We start from the raw sequence: 18,945 nt of genomic DNA, 5'->3' as shown, positions 1-18,945 counted from the left end.
CTGTCTACTTCTCCCCCTTACCATAGCCTGACACCATAGCATTCATCTATAAATATTTCAATATATATTTTTAAAGGTGTGGACTTATTTTAGAACCATCACAATACCATTGTACCAAAAAATTAACATTAATTCCTTAATGTTATGAAATACTTTAAGTTGCATGTGTTATTTTTAGGTAATTTATTTGTTTGAATGAGAATCCAGACAGGTCTACCTACGTATTGCAGTTGGTTGGCATATTTCCTGGGATGTCTTTGAGCCTATAGGCTCCTCACTGTTTCCCAGTCTGGATTTTGCTATTATCTCTATGGTGTTATTTAACAGGTTTCTCTATCCTTTGTATTTACTGTTAATTAGGAATAGATCTAGAGGTATGACTGGATTCACATCGAGTGGCAAGAAAACCTCATAGATAGTGTTGTATGCTTTCCTCAGGGGAGACATCCTGTCTGGTTGTCTGTGTTTATGTGTTACAGTCACTGAAATTCAATGCCTAGATCCATTAACTCATCAAGGGTTGCAAAATGGTGATATTCTAGTTCTGCCATTCCTTCTTCATATAATACCTGAAATACCACGATAAAGAGATACTTTCAGTCATCTCCTATTTAGTTACCCAGAGTTATAGTTTATACAGAAAAAGAGGATAATTGCGCGAATCTCTTGCCAGTTTTCAAATTAGTGAGTTGGTTTTACTAGCATCCTCCACAAGTGACCACTGAGTTGTTTTTTAGTGTTTTTAGTGTCATGATCACTGAATTAAACATGGTTTTCAGTTCATTGCAGTTATTAAACTTAATAATGCTCAAGTTGTCCTTACTTTTGCCCAGTTGGGGGCCTCTTGTTGGCTCCTGAGTCCTTTTGATATGACCCTTTTGGTGGTAATATTTGGTAACCTTGCTATCTAGTATGATAGAATTTACCACATTTAGCTTGTATGTTTCCTGCTCCAAACCTGGAGTTGGCTATTTCTAGGGGGACAAAACAGAAATCCTGGTTCTTTCTAGTGGTGAATGGCATTGCAAAGCCAAAATCGGGGCTCTAGAATGCCCGCTGCTACTGCATTGTCATTATTATAGGCCTTTTTGGTGCACAGAGCTAGGACATGTTTTGTTTTTAAGATAAAACATCTTTTTTAAGGTAAAACACATTGATACTTTCCATTCGAATTCAAGACTTCAGAGATTTTTCTTAACTACATCTGTATATTTTTCTCAACACTGAGAATCCCAGTGCTCATTTGTACCCTGAATTATAAAATTAGAATATCACAATTACTCAATTGTTTTATTGTATTACACAACAGTATCAGAAGAACAAAGGCGTTTAAGGTTGTGTTTGCAGTTCTTTTTGTTGTTGGTGTATTTCCTACAAGGCATATACAGTCAACTTACTGTGTTTTAAACTTACATAGTCTAATTTCTCTCTGTGTAGCTTCCTACTAACTGGATACACATTTACATTAACCTGGGTTATGTATTTTCCCATTTTTAAGAATTTCTTTTAGTTTAATTTTAATTATGTAAAATATTTATATAGTTCTAAGTCTAATCTACAAAACAAGATATATTCAAAGAAGTCTTGTTTCTATTCCTATGTCCTCTGCCTTACTCCCACCCTTCCTATTTAGTGACCCTTTTAATTTGATTTAATCTTTCTCCCCTTTTCTTATATAAAGATGGCATCCTATAGGGCCAGCCCCAATGGCCTAGTGGTTAAGTTCACCGCAGTCTGCTTTGGTGGCCCGGGTTCAGTTCTTAGGTGTGGACGTACCCTGCTCATTAGCAGCCATGCTGTGCTGGCAGCCCACATACTAAAAACTAGGGGAATATTGGCACAGGTGTTAGCTCAGAACGAATATTCCTCAGCAAAAATAAAAAACATAATTTCTCCACCTTGCTTATTGATGTAATAATTCTGGAGATATGTTCTAGAGATTCCTCAGTCCTTTTACAACAGCATAAAATGATAAATGTTTGGTCTCAATTCCATCATATTGTTTCATGTTATATTTACATGTATTCCAAGTCTTTTTATATAGTCTTATATAGTGTATATTTTTTCTCTTTTAGTTTTTTTTAGCTGTTTGTTTTTGGTATTTAGAAAGGTGTGTGTTTTCATTTAATGGTTAACTTTGTATTAATGCCTTTATATAATCTTATCTCCTCCAACTTCCCTGAGACTTCTCCAGTTCATTGACCCTACCTCTTTTTCACCTTTCCCCACCAGTCACCTGCTCTCTTCACTTCCCTTCCATCTCAGCCTAGATTCCATTGTCCAGCACTAAAACCACACTCAGCTCCCTTTCCTCTTTCCATCACACTCACTGGGCAGTTAGCTGGCACCTGCACCCACTGGCATGCTGACCTGACTCACTTTGTAGTTATGACCACATTTCAAATGGGCCCTCAACACTGCCAAACTCTCCTGTTGAATTTCCCTCAAATATTCACCTTTCCTCTCTTGGATAACGTATTTCACACCTTCACCTCATCTCCCGTCTCCAGCACCCTCTTTGATGAATTCCCCTCAAACTTCATAGTCATGGAAGATGCAGTCAGAAAGGAGGTACCTCATCTTCCCATCACCTCCTCTACTACTTATGTGCAGTGTTGTGCACATGCCCCACAGTCCCCCTGTACTATTTTGGGGGAGCCGCTCTCTAAGTCCAAACCTTCAACTTGTGATCCAGACCTACCCCTCTCAGCTTCTCTAAGACTAAACCTGTGCAGGTGTCCCCTTTCTCTCGTCTTAGCCATTTCTTCTCTGCTGGATCATTCTTGCCTGCACACACACTATGCCTTAAAAGCATCTGCCCTTGCCCTCTTGAGCCACCACCCCACTTTTCTGCTCCGCTTTACAGCAAAACTCCTTGAAGATGTGTTCTCCATCACCACTTTCTCTACCCCCATTCTCTCCTCCACCCACTCCAGTAAGGAGACTTTTGCTCCCACCACCTGTTACGTCATGCCAGAGTCAAAATCTCTGCTTCATCTTCCTTTTTGTCTCAACCTCTTTTCTTAGGTGTCCACAGCTGGTATTCTGACTTGAAATATCATCTTTATGACAGTGACTCAAATTTTTATCTCCAGACGGAGCCTCTCCCCTCAGCTCCATCTTAGACCACTTAATAGACTTCACCAATCTAACATGGGCAAGAAATTTATTCATTTTTGTAATAAAGTAATTTCCCCAGAAGCTGTCCCCATTTAAATAAATGGTACCATCATCCACCAAAACGTTCATTTCTCCCTCTCCCTCATGGTCCATAATCAGTTCATCAGTAAATCCTGTTGGCCCAAGTTTTAAAATCTGTTGTGGACCCACTCAGTTCCACCGTCTGCAGTATACACCTGTGTGGACACAAACCCTGTAAGTTCCCTGTGGGTCCTCAACTGCCTCTTCAGCCCTCTCAGGGGAACCCCACCTGCACATCATCCCTCCACTTGCAGAGTTGGATGAAACCCACTCCTACGGCAGGAGCTCAGGCTTCCTGGCAGCCTAGTAGATGGTTGATTCAGTCCAGAACTATGGAGACATTAGCTCCCACATTATTAGAGGTAAATGTTGAAAAACAGGAAACAGGAGGTGGAAGGGCAGGGAACCGGGCTGATAACTACCTCCTTCCTCTCTAAGGTTCCTCCTTTTTGTGCCAAGTAAATACACCTGCTGAGTGACCTACTGTGTCTCTGCAGCCCGTTGGGAAGTGGTAGCCAGTACATAATGCATCACATCTCATTGCTTTGTGTCTTTCCTTGCCCTCATCACCCTAGGCTTGCATATCCCAAGTAAAGTGTGAGCACCTTAATCCTTTCCTCAGCCTCCTCAAGGACTAAAGTTAACACCAAGGTAAGACACAACCTCAATCCAGGCCACCATTAATTCTTTTTGGGGCCAGTGCCTCAGCATACCTTTGAACTTGTTAGCAATGCACCTCTTGAGTCCTGCCCCAAACCCAGAGTCAGACTCTTGAGAAGGGGCCCAGGACTCTGTGGTTTTAAGAGCTGTTCAGGTGATTCTTCTGCCCGCTAAAGGTTGAGAATGATTTTCTTGAGGGAAAAAGAGTTTCTAGAGAAGACTTGTTGCTGTTTCCCCCTTTACTTCCTGCTTGAGTAGTGTTGTATGAGGATGTGAAGCTGGAGCTGCAGCAACCACATTGTGACCATAAGGCCAAATGTTGCCAAAACACAGGATGGCAGAGCAGAAAGAAAGAGCCTGAGATAGCACTGAGCTGCCAAGCCAATTTTACAGTTACCAAACTCCAGATGCTTCTGCGAGAATGAAATGCCTTTATTGTTTTTGTCAGGTAATTTGTTACTGGCAGCTGAAAACAGTCCTGATTCAATAGATTGTTTTGTTTTATGCTGCTAACTTGAGAAGCGGGAATTAATTTCTCCATTTTACAGATGAAGACACTGGGTCTTGGAGAAGTTGAGGCCTTTCCAGGTTACACATGCTATAGTGGCATAGCCAGGAGTCCAACCCACACCATCTGGCTCCAGAGCCACCCCATGAACCTTGACTGTTCTGCTCAGATAGAATCATGGCTCAGATAGCATTTCCTATGTGACTGAATGAGTTGGGCTTGAAAATGTGAAACTCTCAGAGCCTGGCCTCTGCTCTGGACTGGAAGGTTGGAGCATTATTGACTGACCACAGCAGAAATATCCCCTTCATTTTCCTGCAAAAGTGCAGGGGGTAGAGAATGTTTCAGTTATTCAAAAGCTGTGTCATTCTTCAGCGCCACGGGTAGAACTCAACAGGAGGGACTGGCCTTAAATTGCCCTCTAAGAAGTCTGGGTTAGACACGTGAAACATAATCACTTTTAAAACAAGAATGAACCCCAAGGGTCACCTGCTGCTCTTGTGATGCAGACAGGAACTACCAACAACTGCATCCCTACTGAGTGCTCACTGTAAGCCTGATCCTCCAAAATGCTTCACTTGCATTATGTAATTCTCTCAACAACCTAGTAACAACATTGTTCCATTTTACAGATGGGAGAATTGAGGCATCAGAGGGTTAAGTACTTGCCCAGAATCATATAGTTGGCAAGTGACTAAACTTGACTTGAACTTGGGTGGTCTGAGCCTGAAGGCTGCACTAGAAACCTTCACATTTTCTGAGTCCCCTGGGCCACGCTGAGGGCAGAGTGGAGATCAGAATGCACATCTGCGTCCACACCTGTCTGACCCCCATGATATGCCCCAGACCTTAAAGCCGGCACCTGCCTCCCCACCACCCACCGTTTTCTACCACTGAACCTCTGGAAGTGTCCAGCTTCCCTGCTGGGGCCACTGCCCCAGAACAGGGTCTCCAGCAACTCCCTCTTTCTGCTGCTACCAGAGAGAACACTGGCCCTTAGGACCCAATCTCTCACTGCCCACGTTTAATAGAAAAAAATGCCATCCCCTCTCACCACCTTCACCAGGGCTGGAGAGTTTAGCCGAGAAAAGACTAGTTCTTGGAATGTTTTTATTCTTACTAAGATCACTCTGTGCCAAGTGTACAACATACATTATCTCATTTAACCCTCGGAACATTTTTACAAAAAACACTGAAGCCCAGAATGGTTAAGAAACTTGCTCACCGTAATTTGACCAAACTCCTGACCTCTATGCCATGAGAAGGCAGTGTCCTCAGTGCCACAGGTGGGGCTCCCGTTTTCCCAGAACAGCCCCCAAATTGAGCCCAGGTATTCCCAAGGCCTGCAGCAGGTCCTAGCCAAAGCAAGGGCCCCATTTCCCACCAGGGTACTCCAGACACAGGGGCCAAGACTCCTCACAGCCCCTGGGCCCTAAAGCAACGTTTTTTGGCTACTCTGACCTTTGACTACTCGGGCTGGGACAAAATGGTGAGGGCCTGTTGGGGCCTGCACTTCAGATGGCCAGCCCAGAGGCCAGACATTTCCCTAGAGTTTGAGCAGTGACGAGACAGCAGTCACTGCTGGGCAGTGAGTTAATAATTTTTGTTTTTCTGGTGGGGAAGATTAGTCCTGAGCTAACATGTGTTGCCAATCTTCCTCTTTTTGGTGAGGAAGATTGTCCCTGAGCTAACTTCTGTGCCCAACTTCCTCTATTTTGTATGTGGGATGCCTCCACAGCGTGGCTTGATGAGCACTGTGAACCGTGTGTAGCTCTGCGCCTGGGATCCGAACCTGTGAATCCTGGGCCACCAAAGCAGAACACACAAACTTAACCACTATGCCACGAGGCCAGCCCCAGACTTTTGTTTCTTATTCCTAGGTACCTGCTGGTACATTCTAAATTTCCCACACTAGCCATGTGTGGGCTTGGGAAGGAGGTAAAGGGGGAGTGTTTTCTTTTCCTTCTAAACATAAAAGTATTACCCACTCACTATAAAAATATTTTTTGAAACAATTCAAGCAATACAGAGCCACTGTGAAAATCCCCTCCCCTCTCCAAACCCACTAATGCTCCCAGGGGCAGCTGCCACCGTGTTGGTGTGGACCCTTCCAGGCTTTTTCTGGGCATTTACAAACGGGTCCAGCTATCTTCTGAGGCCCCTTTTGACTCTCAGATGTTGAGATGGGCTCAAACCTCCACCTCCATGAACCATGGGAAGTCGAGTCGCCTCCAGATTTCTTTGGATCCCAAGAAAAGCGTGGGGGGAAAAAGGGGGACACTTCTGTGTCCAGTCTCCTCAGTCTCCAGGCCTTGGCTCTGCCCCTGCCGTCTCTCTTCTCTGACCCAGATGAGACGCTCAGCCCCTTTCTGGATTCTACCCTAAAACTCATGCACGCAGTCGAGCACACTGGGTTTGGGGATTCCTGAGGTATTCACATTGTACCCCGCATAGCAAACAATTTTAAGTGTCAGCTCTGTGATAGGTCCAAAGTCCTTTCAACCATCCCCTGTCAACGAGAGCTTCTCTCTGGCCCTTTGCCCCATGCATTTCACCATCTTGTCCCTCACCCATCCTCCCCTGACTTGGGAAATTCAAATTCTCCTCCCTCCTTTACCCAGCTCCCCAGCTCTCCCATCAGACTCCTCATGGAGCTGGCACAAAGGCCTTCCATTGCCCTGGGCCACCCTTCTTAGCAGCCATCTGTGGTCATCCCTGTCATTGGTTCCTGCTGCTCTCATGGAGTGGGACTGGGGCTCCCACAGGCGAGGCAGCCTCTGCTTACATCTGGGTTACATATTGAACATACATAAACAGTTGGGGGCGGGGTTTTCCCTTGTTTGCACAAGAAGTCAGGCTGTACACAGTGCTCGGCGCCGTGCTTGTTTCACTCACCCTAAAGTGCAGACGTCTTCCAGATCTCCGGTGATAACAGCTGAACTTGGCTGAGAACTTAACTCGTGCCAGGCCCTTTATGTCAGTGCTGTCCCAATCACACGTGGCTCCTGAGTCTTGAAACGTGGCTGGTGTACTGAGGAAATAATTTTAATTTGATTTAATTTTAATCAAATTTAAAAATAAAAGTATTTGTTAAATACAACTTTTTTCATAGGACTATGTTTTACTTTAACCATTACATTGCTTAAGATGTTGTAGCACTGAAATGTGCTATATGTGTAAAATACACACCAGATTTTGAAGACTTAGTAGGAGAAAAAGAATGGAAAATAATCTCATTAATAATGTTATCTTTATTGTCGTAATGATATTTTGGATATATTACATTAAAATATATATATTATTAAAGTTAATTTCACTTTTTAAACTTCTTTAAGATAGCTACTAGAAATGTTACAATTATAAATGTGGTTTGCATTCCATTTCTATTGGACAGTGCAGCTTTAGATGCATTACCTCATTATTCCACAAATTTGTTCAACAAATATTTACTGAAGAGCTTATATGTGCCAGGCACTGGGCTGGGCACCGGGGATACAGCAGTGAACAGAACAGACCACAACCCCTGCCCTTACAGAGTGTCCATTCCAGGTGAATAGTTTTTAACAACTTTACCAGGTAGATACTATTGTTATCCCATCTTATAGATGAGGAAACTGAGGCACAGAAAAGTTAAATAATTTCCCCACAGTCACAGAACTAATGAAGGGTTGAACTGGGATTTGAATTCAAGCATTCTGAGTCCATCAAGGTTAAGGTCATAACCGCTATGCAATCACAGCTATCCAGTATTGTACAGTATTCATATATTATAATTATCCAACCAGCCCTCTACTGTTGGATGCTCTATGGTAACCGAACAATAAATGTTATGAGAACAAGTAAACTGTGGTTGAGAGTGAATGTAAGATGTTGAAAGGAGACAAACTTCAGGTCTGAGGTCATAAGCAGGGCCAGAGGTAGGACAATGAGGGACATGTTCAGAAGCTGGGAGGGCCGGCCTGGTGGCATAGTGGTTAAGTTTGTACACTCTACTTTGGCAGCCCTGGATTCACAGGTTTGGATCATGGGCGTGGACCCAGCACTACTTGACAAGCCATGCTGTGGTAGCATCCCGCATAAAAAATAGGGAAAGATTGGCACAGATGTTAGCTCAGAGCCAATCTTCCTCACACGAAAAAAAGAAGCAGCTGGGGAATGGGGCCTGGCTGGAAAGTGTTGAAGAGATCATAAATCGGGGATGGGGAGGGCAGCAGCACCTTGTTGGGGGGCGCCTAGCAGGCTGAGGACTAATTGTGGGACAAGACAGAAGGACTGGAGAGGAGGCTGCATTTAAGGGGCAGCCCAGGGTAGGGCCAGGTACCAAGGAGCAATTCTCAAAAGCTGCCCTTCCTGAGCCAGTCCCTGTGCTAACAAACTTTTACATGCATCTAGTCAGTCAGTTGGTCACTCAACAAATATGTACTGGGTGCCTACTAGGCACCAACCTCAAGGCAACAACCTTGCAAAAGCCCTTAGAAGAGGTTTTATTCCACCGGTTTTACAGCTGAATAACACGGGGCTCAGGGAGGTGAAGTGATGTAGCCAAAGCCACCCAGTAAACTGGTGGCAGAGCTGAATTCAAACCCAGAGCCGCCTGCTTCCAGAGCCGGTGATCCAGTTTCCTTATCAGCCGGGGCCTGCGTTCTGTGCCCAGACTCCCCACCTCTGGCCAGCCCCAGGGTCCTCTGGGATTGGAGTGGAGGCGGGTCAGTCTCTAGCTCTTGAGCTGCAGTTGCAGGCTGGGCTCCAGGCCAGCACAGGAGATGGGGTAGAGGAATGAGCCTCATTCCAGGAGAGAAGGGGTTTTGCATACCTTTGACCCGGAAAAAGAGCATTCTGGGTCTCCTAGCGAAGGAAACGTTCCCATCCTGCCCACAGATGGGTCAAGAACATGCTAGGGAGGCAGCTAGTGCAGTGGGAAGATGCCAGTTCAGGGTATAGGTAGGCCCAGGTTCTAATCCTGGTTCTGTCGCTAATTGTGTGACCTTGAGCAAATGACCTCTCATCTCTGAGGCCTGGCTTCTTTATCTATAAAATGGAGATACTAGAAAATTATACTTCCTCCTGTCTTCTGTCCCCAGGCTAGAGAAGAGAGGAATCCCCACTCCCTGGTGCCCACCACTGACCAGAATCAGAGAAACAGTGGTCTCTGACTGAGCAGAGGGCCTTCAGGAGAGGAAAAAACACCACCACCACTTATATAGAGGTGCCGGCCTGGTGGTGCAGCGGTTAAGTGCACATGTTCCGCTTCGGCAGCCTGGGGTTCACCAGTTTGGATCCCGGGTGTGGACAGGGCACCGCTTGGCAAGCCATGCTGTTGTAGGCATCCCACATATAAAGTGGAGGATGACGGGCACAGATGTTAGCTCAGGGCCAGTCTTCCTCAGCAAAAAGAGGAGGATTGGCAGCAGTTAGCTCAGGGCTAATCTTCCTCAAAAACAAACACTTATATAGAGCTTTTTATGCACATAATTTAATCCCCATAATAACCCTATAAGGTAAGTACTATTAACATCCCATTTTGCAGAAGGGAAAACTGAGGCATAGGAATCAATAGAGCTGACTTGAACCTGAGCACTCTGGCTCCTAAGTCTGTGCTTCTAACCACTGTGCTGTATTGTCCCTCAAGCTCCTACCTCTCCTGTTCAGTACGATATGAAACCCCCCAGGGCACCCAGAAAAGAGCTTTGGCTAGGAGGAACAGCCTTGATCCCCCAGGCTCCCCGCCTGCTGGCTTAGCTCTTGGGGTACAGTGAGGAGAGTGGGCTTCAGAGTTGGCCAACTCAGATTTAACTCCCTGATCGGCTCTCTGATTGTGGGCAGTCATTTCATCTCTGTGAGCCTCAGTTTTCCCATCTTTAAAATGTGGGGAATTTGACCAAATGCAAGGGAGTAAGAGAAAGGTTTGTAAAAGTGCCCAGCACAAAGAATCCGAGAGGACTTCCTAGGGGAGCTGAAGTGAGGGAAGGAGTTTCCTGGGTGGAAGACAAGGGCAGGCTCAGTTGTGGGAGAGGCTGCAGGAAGGCTGGGAGTGAGGTGAGGAATGGGGCCAGGACACAGCCTGGTCTCGTGGCCTGGAAGGCAGGCTGGGGCGCGCAGTGGTGAGGTGGCAGCATGGGGTGAGGTCAAACCCAGGCAGTAAACAGGGCCTAGCAGAGGAGGAAGTGAGCCTGAGATGCATGTCATGCCCTGTCTTTGACCCTGGGCCCCCCTCACAGGTCCCTGTCCATCCTTCAAGATCCTGGACACTGATCAGTGTATCTAACACCTGATGCCCCTGCGTCTGCCTGTGGTCCCACTACTCAACCACTCAACCAAGCTCAGAACCTTGGAGGCCTTTGAATCATCCCCTCTTTTTGGCCAGGTCCCTCTCAGCTTTCAAAGTCCATCTCTAGGGCATTCTCCTCCAGGAAGCCTTCCCTGATGCCCTCACCAGGTGTGCTCTGCCCATAGCAGAGTCCGTAGTTTATCTCACCAAGCTTGGAGTCACCGACACGCACATGCACCTGAGTCTGCAGAGCTTGGGGCAGGCCCAGGACCCAGAACCAGGCAAAGGCTGGTTTCATTGAACTGAAGCCCACCAGCACTGAGAAGTTTCACTTCCTCTCTCAGGACCTCTGCCCCTTGCCTGTGCTCAGGCTGTGCCCTCTCCCTCCCAGGTCACGTCATGCCTCCTCCATGGTCTCTCTTTCGACCTCTTCTCTGTCCCACCATCTCTGCAAGATGACACGTACTTTCATTTGGTTCCTTCAACAATGATTGGTACAGCAAATGACTATAGCTAACAATACTGTATCATATGTTTGAAAGTTGCGAAGAGAATAAATGGTAAAAGTTCTCATCAGAAGAAAAAATATTGTAACTATGTGCAGTGATGGATAAACTTATTGTGGTGATCATTTTGCAGTATATACAAATATTGAATCATTATGTTGTACACTTAAAACTAATACAATGTTATACGTCAATTATATCTCAACAAAATATTTAAAAATTTTTTTAACATATTGAGCTCCCTTCTGTATGCTAGGGCTGGTCCTGGGTGCTTGGGATCCAATGGCAAGCAAAACAGGCAGGTTCGCTCCCTCGTGAAGCTCGCACTCTCTGGGGGAAGCTGACATTAAATACAGAATCCCACTGACAGCTGCACAACTGCAAACTGAGTAAGAGTTCTGCAGAAAAAGCACATGATGTAAGAATCAGACTGTGGCCTCCTGAGGCCGGGAGAGGAGTGTGGAGTGGCCAGGTGAAGGGGTGGGGCTGGGGAGAGGGCGGGTCAGGCAGATGGACTTGCTGGAGCTGCCAGAGTGGAAAGACTGTGATGGAAGACAGGTTGGAAGGTGAAGGGGCATGGTGATGCAGGCCCTGCATGCAGGTCAAGACCTGCTCTCACTGGGTCACCCCTGCTCCCAGACCTTCTGTAGCTCCCTTTGGCCACACACTCCACAGCCCTTAGTTGGCTTTGGAGGTCTATATAGTAGGAGAAACCTGCAGGTCGTCCTCATCTCCTCCCTTCTTCACCCACCATTCCATTCACAAACTTTCTATCAAGTGTCTCCGGTAACCAGGGACATTAGTAAGTTCTGGGTATACACACAGCAGGGAACAAAACAGACGCGGTGCCTCCCCTCTAGGAGGTTATAGTCTGTCTACGTGCTATATGGCTCCTTCCAGCTGTACAGCCATCACCTTTCCAATCCACCCCACATTCGCCTTGGTCTCCACAGTGGCTTCCTCACCGTCTCCAACCCCGTGTTCCTGCACAGTCTCTTCTCCACACAGCAGTGAGGTGCATATTTTAAAGACACAAATCTGTATTTCTTAAGTCTGAGTCGTCCTGCCTGTTGTTCTTGTCTTGGCCCCATATTTGTTTCCTCTGTAGCTCTCACAGTTTGTAGCCATTAATCTGTTTACTGGTTTAGGCAAAAATGGAAGCACTGAAAATTATGGCAGATTGAACATACACATCTAATTTCACTCCCTCCCAAAACTCCACTAAAACTCCAGTAAAGAGATTTTGTTTAAGGCACAAACTCACTAAGACAAGGAGAATGAGAGAGGAGACAAGAGTATAGCATTTGGAAGCTGAAAAAACAGATGGTCGGGTGGTAAATACACAGCAAACCCAAGAAAACCACAGCCAAAGCTGGATGTGGGGAAGGGGAACCAACCCGGTTTAGATCACAGACTCCCCCAAAAGGTCCAGGTGCCTGTTTAACCAGGGGGTGGAGGAGGCATGGAATAAGGAGAAGAGGTTGGAAATTGTTTCAAGATCAGAATTGTTAGATTGCTGGGTCCCTTCCCTGGTCAAGGAAGAAGACTAGAGGTTTATTTTCTGGAGAGGATAAGACAGGATCACTGCCATGGGAAAGCGCAGGCAGCGGAGGGCAGGGGCGTCCTCCCCAAATCAGGGATGACGTGACCATATACACTGACTGCCGAGACACACACCAGCCCTTTGCCCCCCAGAAAGCTGGCAGCCATGGTTTTACTCTCTAAGCAAAGGGATCAGAAAGTTTCCTCAAAGGAAAACAAAGAGAAAAAGAGATGGAAAAGAGGAGAGAAAAATAAAAAAACAAAATTAGAGGACTTGTCCAGGACACTCAACATCTGAATACTAGAAATGACAGAAAGAGCATAAAAAACAGGAAGTGTCATCACTTAAAAATTGAAGAAAATTCCCAGAACTGAAGGACATACATTTCCACATTGAAAGGTGTCCTTAAGTGCTCAGTGCCTTGGATGAAGATAGACCCATACCAAAGGCACCATTGTGAAATGTCAGAACCCAGGGGACAAAGAGAAGATCCTACAGCTTCCCAAGTAGAGACGAGATTTCATACAAAGCACCAGGAATCAGAATGCCCTCCAACTTCTCAATAACAACACTAAGAATGATAATAATCCCCAACTAGAATTCCATATAATAATAAGAACAAAACTCCTATAGCACTCACTATGTGCCAGGCACTGTTCTAAGAGGTTTTCATATATTCTGTACCAGCCAAATTATTAAGGGTGGAGGTGGAATGAAGGTATTTGCAGACATGCAAGGTCTCAGAAATGTCACCTCCCACACCCTCTTTCCCAAGAAACTACTGGAGTAGGTGCTCCACCAAAAGGATGGAGTAAAGAAAGAAGCAATCTGGGGCCAGGCGGTGGCGCAGTGGTTAAGTGCGCACATTCCACTTTGGAACGGCCTGGGGTTCACCGGTTCGGATCCCAGGTGTGGACATGGCACCGCTTGACAAGCCATGCTGTGGTAGGCATCCCACATATAAAGTAGAGGAAGATGTGCACAGATGTTAGCTCAGGGCCAGTCTCCCCCAGCAAAAAGAGGAGGCTTGGCAGCCGATGTTAGGGCTAATGTTCCTCAAAAAAAAAAGGAAAGAAGCAATCCCAGGGAAACCCAACATAGGAGCGAGGTGAGGGGAATGCCTAGGATGACTGTGAGGAAGACCCCAGAATCAGAGGCGGGCTTACCAAGAAGCTCCAAAAGCTTCAGTTTCCTGCCCTTCCTCGGGCCCTGTGAGTGTTGGGAGTTGTAGACGGTTCTAGGTGGGCAGGAGAAGCCAGCAGAAAGCATTTCTGCGAGGTTGCCTAATGAGATCTCAGAAGAAAGTCTTGAGTCTCGAAAGGATCTGAAGCTCCAGGAATTTATTGATTTTGTTTATCAATTTAAGTAAATTATACCTAATTTTGTATTCTTTTTTTTTTAAGGGCCCCCAGATTGTATAAATTTTAAACGCTACAAAATCTGGATCTTTCCCTGCCCAGAATGATAACTGCTCACCAGGTGTAAAGGGCAGACACTCCAGACTGAAGCAGAAGGAAGACTCTAAGAGAAGTGTCTTCAAGCAGATGGTATTGACAGAGTGTAGCTGGTGGGCATGGGGATGTGCCTCCAGAGCTCCCTTCCAGGAAGAGCTTGACACCCAGCTTCAGGAAGTTTGGACAGCAGACCACCTCCAGCTCTCAGCTCCTTCAGCATCTGCCTCAGTTGCAGAGAGCTGTCTGGCCCAAGATCAGCTGCTTCCCTGGGGTATAAAGGCCTGGCCTTCTCAGCCAGGCTCAGGACTCTCTGATGGACAGCACTTGCTTCAGAGCTCCCTGCCAGGCTGGTGGAGGCTTCACCAGGCCTCACTGCATTTTGACTTCTCTCTCTGCCGGATCCTGCTTCCGCCCACTTCCCTTCACATGTGTCGATCCCTAATAAACACCTCTGTCTCCACGTCCGCCCCCAGAGACAGCAACCTGAGACACCTGATTTGTACGAACATCCTGAGAAGCCATTTAGATAACTGGTGGAGAATGGAATACATAAGCACTAAGCAAGTGGCAAAACAGGACAGTTATTAACTCTTGGGAAAACAAAAAGTTGTACAGGAAAGGAAAAGGAATCATAGCTTACAGATAATAATGTAAACAATGACTATGGGACTAACCAAAATTATGCTGGCAGTTTGGGGAGGTGGGGGGTCATGTATATGGTGGGGCAGGTGATGGCGAAAGAGAGTGAAAACTTTATCTTCCAGAGTAGAAAATCAAGAGAGAGTGCTTAAAACTGAAACACCAAAAAGTGACAAGACAAGCATGTTGGTTGGAGATAAATAGAAAAACATAGTCAGCTAAAGAGTTGAAAATAGGTGTCTCTAGGAAAGTGGAAGCCGGGGAAGAGGGTGGCGGACTGCCTCTTGTTTTCAAAGATTTTATTTTTTATTTTTCCTTCTTCTCCCCAAGTTCCCCCAGTACATAGCTGCATATTTTAGTTGTGGGTCCTTCTAGTTGTGGCATGTGGGATGCCGTCTCAGCATGGCCTGACGAGGGGCGCCATGTCTGCACCCAGGATCCGAACTGGCGAAACCCTGGGCCGCCAAAGCAGAGCGCGTGAACTTAACCACTCGGCCACAGGGCCAGTCCCATGCCTCCTGGTTTCATAGAAAACCTTACTCCTTGTTATTTTTTTTAAACCATGTGCGTGAACAAGTATACCTCGTTTTATTGCACTTCACAGATACTGCATTTTTCACAAGACCCTCCACCAGCAAAAAGATTGTGTCTCGCTGAATGCTCAGATGATGGTTAGCATTTTTTAGCAATAAAGTATTTTTTAATTATGTACACTTTTTTAGACATAATGCTATTGCACATTTAATGGACTACAGTATAATGTAAACATAACTTTTTTTTTTGAAAGATTAGCCCTGAGCTAACATCTGCTGCCAATTCTCCTCTTTTTGCTGAGGAAGACTGGCCCTGAGCTAACATCTGTGCCCATCTTCCTCCACTTTATATGTGGGATGCCTGCCACAGCATGGCTTGACAAGCAGTGCATATGTCTGCACCCGGGGTCCAAACCAGCAAACCCCGGGCCACTGAAGCAGAACATGTGAACTTAACTGCTGTGCCACCAGGCCAGTCCTAAACATAACTTTTATATGCACTGGGACACCAAAAATTTCCTGTGTTTTGCTTTATTGCAATATTCGCTTTATTGCAGTGGTCTAGAACTGAACCCACAATATCTCCAAGGTATGCTGTGAAACTTTTCTTTGAAAAAGACGAGTATAAGCTTCCTGATGGCAGGGACCATGAGTCTCATCACTGTAAAACCCCCAGTGCTCTACAAGTAGTAGGTGCTCCAAAAATATTTGTTACCGAGTAACTGAATAGAAGTCATCCCCCTCCTTGAAACTCTAAATGGCTCCCCACCGGGCACAGCATCAAGATGACAGGGCTTGTGCTGCCTCCAGGGACCACAGGCAGGATGCAGCCTCCGCACACTCCTCTTCCTGACTCTTCCTCAGGCCTCTTTGAGGAGCTCGAATGCACTGTGACTTCCTGCCTCAGGAACTCTGCACATGCTGTTCCTTCTACCTAAAAACTCTTCACCACCATCACCTCGTTCTCTCCCATAAATTGGTTAGATTTCAGCTCAAATGTCACTTCCTCCAGGGGATCCAGTCTCCCATCTCCCTCTCTTCACTAGCCTGATAGGGTCATGGTGGGCCTATTCCAGGATCCCAAAGGACCTCGTAGGCCATATTAAGGCATTTTCTCTTTATCCAGAAGAGAATGGGAAGCCACCAAAGTGTTGCCAGCCAGGAAAGATGAGATCAAATATGCTGGTAGGTCTGGGGCTCAGAGAGAATTATGAAAAGCAGCAAGCCCCTTACTTGGGACATAGACAACCCTTGATCAACAAACAGGGGCCTCATCCTACCTCCCCACGGCACCTCCAGTAATTCCCTAAGGCAGTGTTTTCCAGAATGGGGCATGACTACCACTGAGGGCTATAGGGATGATTTTAGTGGTCCACGACCAGATATTTTTTAGTTATAGATCTATTTCGATTAGTATTCAAAAATAACCTTGCATATTAAACTCATGATTTCATGGCTATTATTGCTTAGGACAAACTTCAGGAGGTTAATACTCAATGGATTGACTAAAATTCGGGACCTCTTGCTCACGCCAAAATCATCAAGTACCCTGAAAATCCCTTTGCATCTTTCTGTGTACAACTCTCCAGCCTGGAATGCCCTTCCCATCCCCTGCTTTGGGGATTTTACACATCTTCAGTCTCAGTTGTATTCTCCCCTCAGGAATGTGGCAGGAGATTGGCATAGTGTTTAAAAATCAAGGCTTATCATGGGGCCGGCCCCGTGGCCGAGTGGTTGAGTTCGCGTGCTCCACTTTGGCAGCCCAGGGTTTCACTGGTTCGAATCCTGGGCGCGAGCATGGCACCACTCATCAGGCCATGCTGAGGTGGCATCCCACATGCCACAACTAGAAGGACCCACAACTAAAAATACACAACTATGTACTGGGGGGCTTTGGGGAGAAAAAGGAAATATAAAATCTTTTTAAAAAAAAATCAAGGCTTATCAAATGGAAGTTTGGACTTCGGATAATAATAATGTCAATGTACGTTCATTAATTGTAACAAATGTATGTCCCTGGTGTGGGAAGCTGATAGTGGGGGAGGCTGTGAGTGTGGGGGCAGCCGGTATAGGAAACTCTCTGCACCTTCCACTCAATTTTGCTGTGAACTTAAAACTGCTCTAAAAAATGAAGTCTATCGCACCAGATGTGGCCTAGTGGTTAAGTTCTGAGAGCTCAGCTTTGGTGCCCAGTTCAATTCTGGGCATGGACCTACACCATTTGTCAGAAGCCATGTTGTGGCAACAACTCACATACAAAATTGAGGAAGATCGGCAACAGATGTTAGCTCAGGGCAATCTTTCTTAGAAAAAAATAATAAAGTCTATTAAAAAAAATAAAGCCAAAGCTTAGACATTTAATCCTTAGCTAGCTGTACAACTTTGAACAAGTTACTTAACCTCTCTGAAGCTCAATTTTTCTCATCTGTTAGAATGACAGTGCCTCCCCTTAGGGGATTGTGGTGAGAATGTGATCTGGACATGCATATAAAAGTACTCAGTGAGTGCCTAGCGTACAGGAAGGCCTCCTTAAATGTCATCTATTATTTTCATGAGAATGGAACAGCATGGATATGAGAGGGTTTGCCCTTATTTTAATTATTCATTTTTGTTTGCCTTTCACATAGTAGGTGCTTAGGAAAAGCTGGTTGGTTGTTGGAGGCCTGGCTGTTTTGAGAGGGATCATTCTCATTCATACACGTTACTCGTGAGCAGGGCGGGGGCAGATCCTGAGTGTCCACACCAGAGTCCCATGCGATCCTGAGCAGGGTCTACAGGCCAGAGAAAGGCCCGACGACCGATCCGCCGTCGCCATGGCAACTTCAACCTCATTCCTGGAACCCGGTTGGGGGTGGGGCCCAAGGTCTCGAAAGCCAGTCTCCGGGAGGGCGGCCCCACCGCGTGGTCGCCAGGGCCGGGTCCCCCAGTCCTGAGGAGTCTCTGGGCGCCAGGCAGGCGCTGCTCCCTCCGGCCACACGGTGGCAGCGCAGAGCCGAGCTCCGCGACCCACCTGGGAGGCAGCGCCTGGTCGGCAGGGCCTCCTGAGCCTCGCTCCCCACCCCTGGCAGGCCAGGTCACGGCATCCAGGCCGAGAGCTACTGGGCCTGAGCTCACCTCAATACATCCTGCTGGGCACTGGACTCCCCAGCTCACGTGACTCGCCCTCCACCCCGACAGCCGCTACTGGGGCCGCCCCGCCCCGCTGCCAGTCCCGCGCAGCGCACCTGGCGGGTACCGGGCCGGCCGCCGCTCACACTCAGGCTCCGGGCCCGCCGGGCACAGACCGGGCGTCTCGCCCGGCTCCCAAATGCGCCCGCCTCGGGGAAAGAAGGTGGGCGTGGGCTCGAGCTCGGGCCCTCTCCATCCTCGCCTTCCGCCTCCAGGCTTGCATCTTCTCTGAGCTTCTCGGAACACCGCGGCCCCCCTCCCTAACCCTGGGCACGCGGTACTCGCAGGTTGATAGGGCCAGAAATTGGGAAAAAGGGTCGCTTTGCAGCCCCCAAAGGCGGACTGACCTCGCGCAGGCACGTGCCAGGGCGGGGCCCACGGGCTCGGGTTCCCGCGGGCCGGGGAGGTAGGCGAGGCGCGCGCGGCGTGCCGGGAGCGGGAACTATGCGGAAACGGGGTGGCGGC

General features: G+C 47.0%; 1 long non-coding RNA gene across 2 annotated transcripts in view; it reads right to left on the bottom strand.

The window, feature by feature from the left end:
- Positions 1 to 18,945, bottom strand: part of LOC123285754 (uncharacterized) — a 23,532-nt gene extending 4,587 nt beyond the window's left edge. The window contains exons 1-2 of one of the 2 annotated variants that reach the window (XR_011503532.1): positions 18,828 to 18,945; positions 7,265 to 7,400 (exon numbers count right to left, since the gene is read on the bottom strand). This is a non-coding gene — a long non-coding RNA (uncharacterized lncRNA). Of the gene's footprint in view, positions 1 to 7,264; positions 7,401 to 18,536 lie in introns of both variants that reach the window. The other variant, XR_011503533.1, reaches the window with a different exon arrangement.

Source organism: Equus asinus, chromosome 5 (assembly GCF_041296235.1).
Source record: "Equus asinus isolate D_3611 breed Donkey chromosome 5, EquAss-T2T_v2, whole genome shotgun sequence".
Lineage (NCBI taxonomy): Eukaryota > Metazoa > Chordata > Mammalia > Perissodactyla > Equidae > Equus > Equus asinus.
Note: the sequence above shows the minus strand (reverse complement) of the source record. Positions and strands in the feature narration are given on the sequence as shown.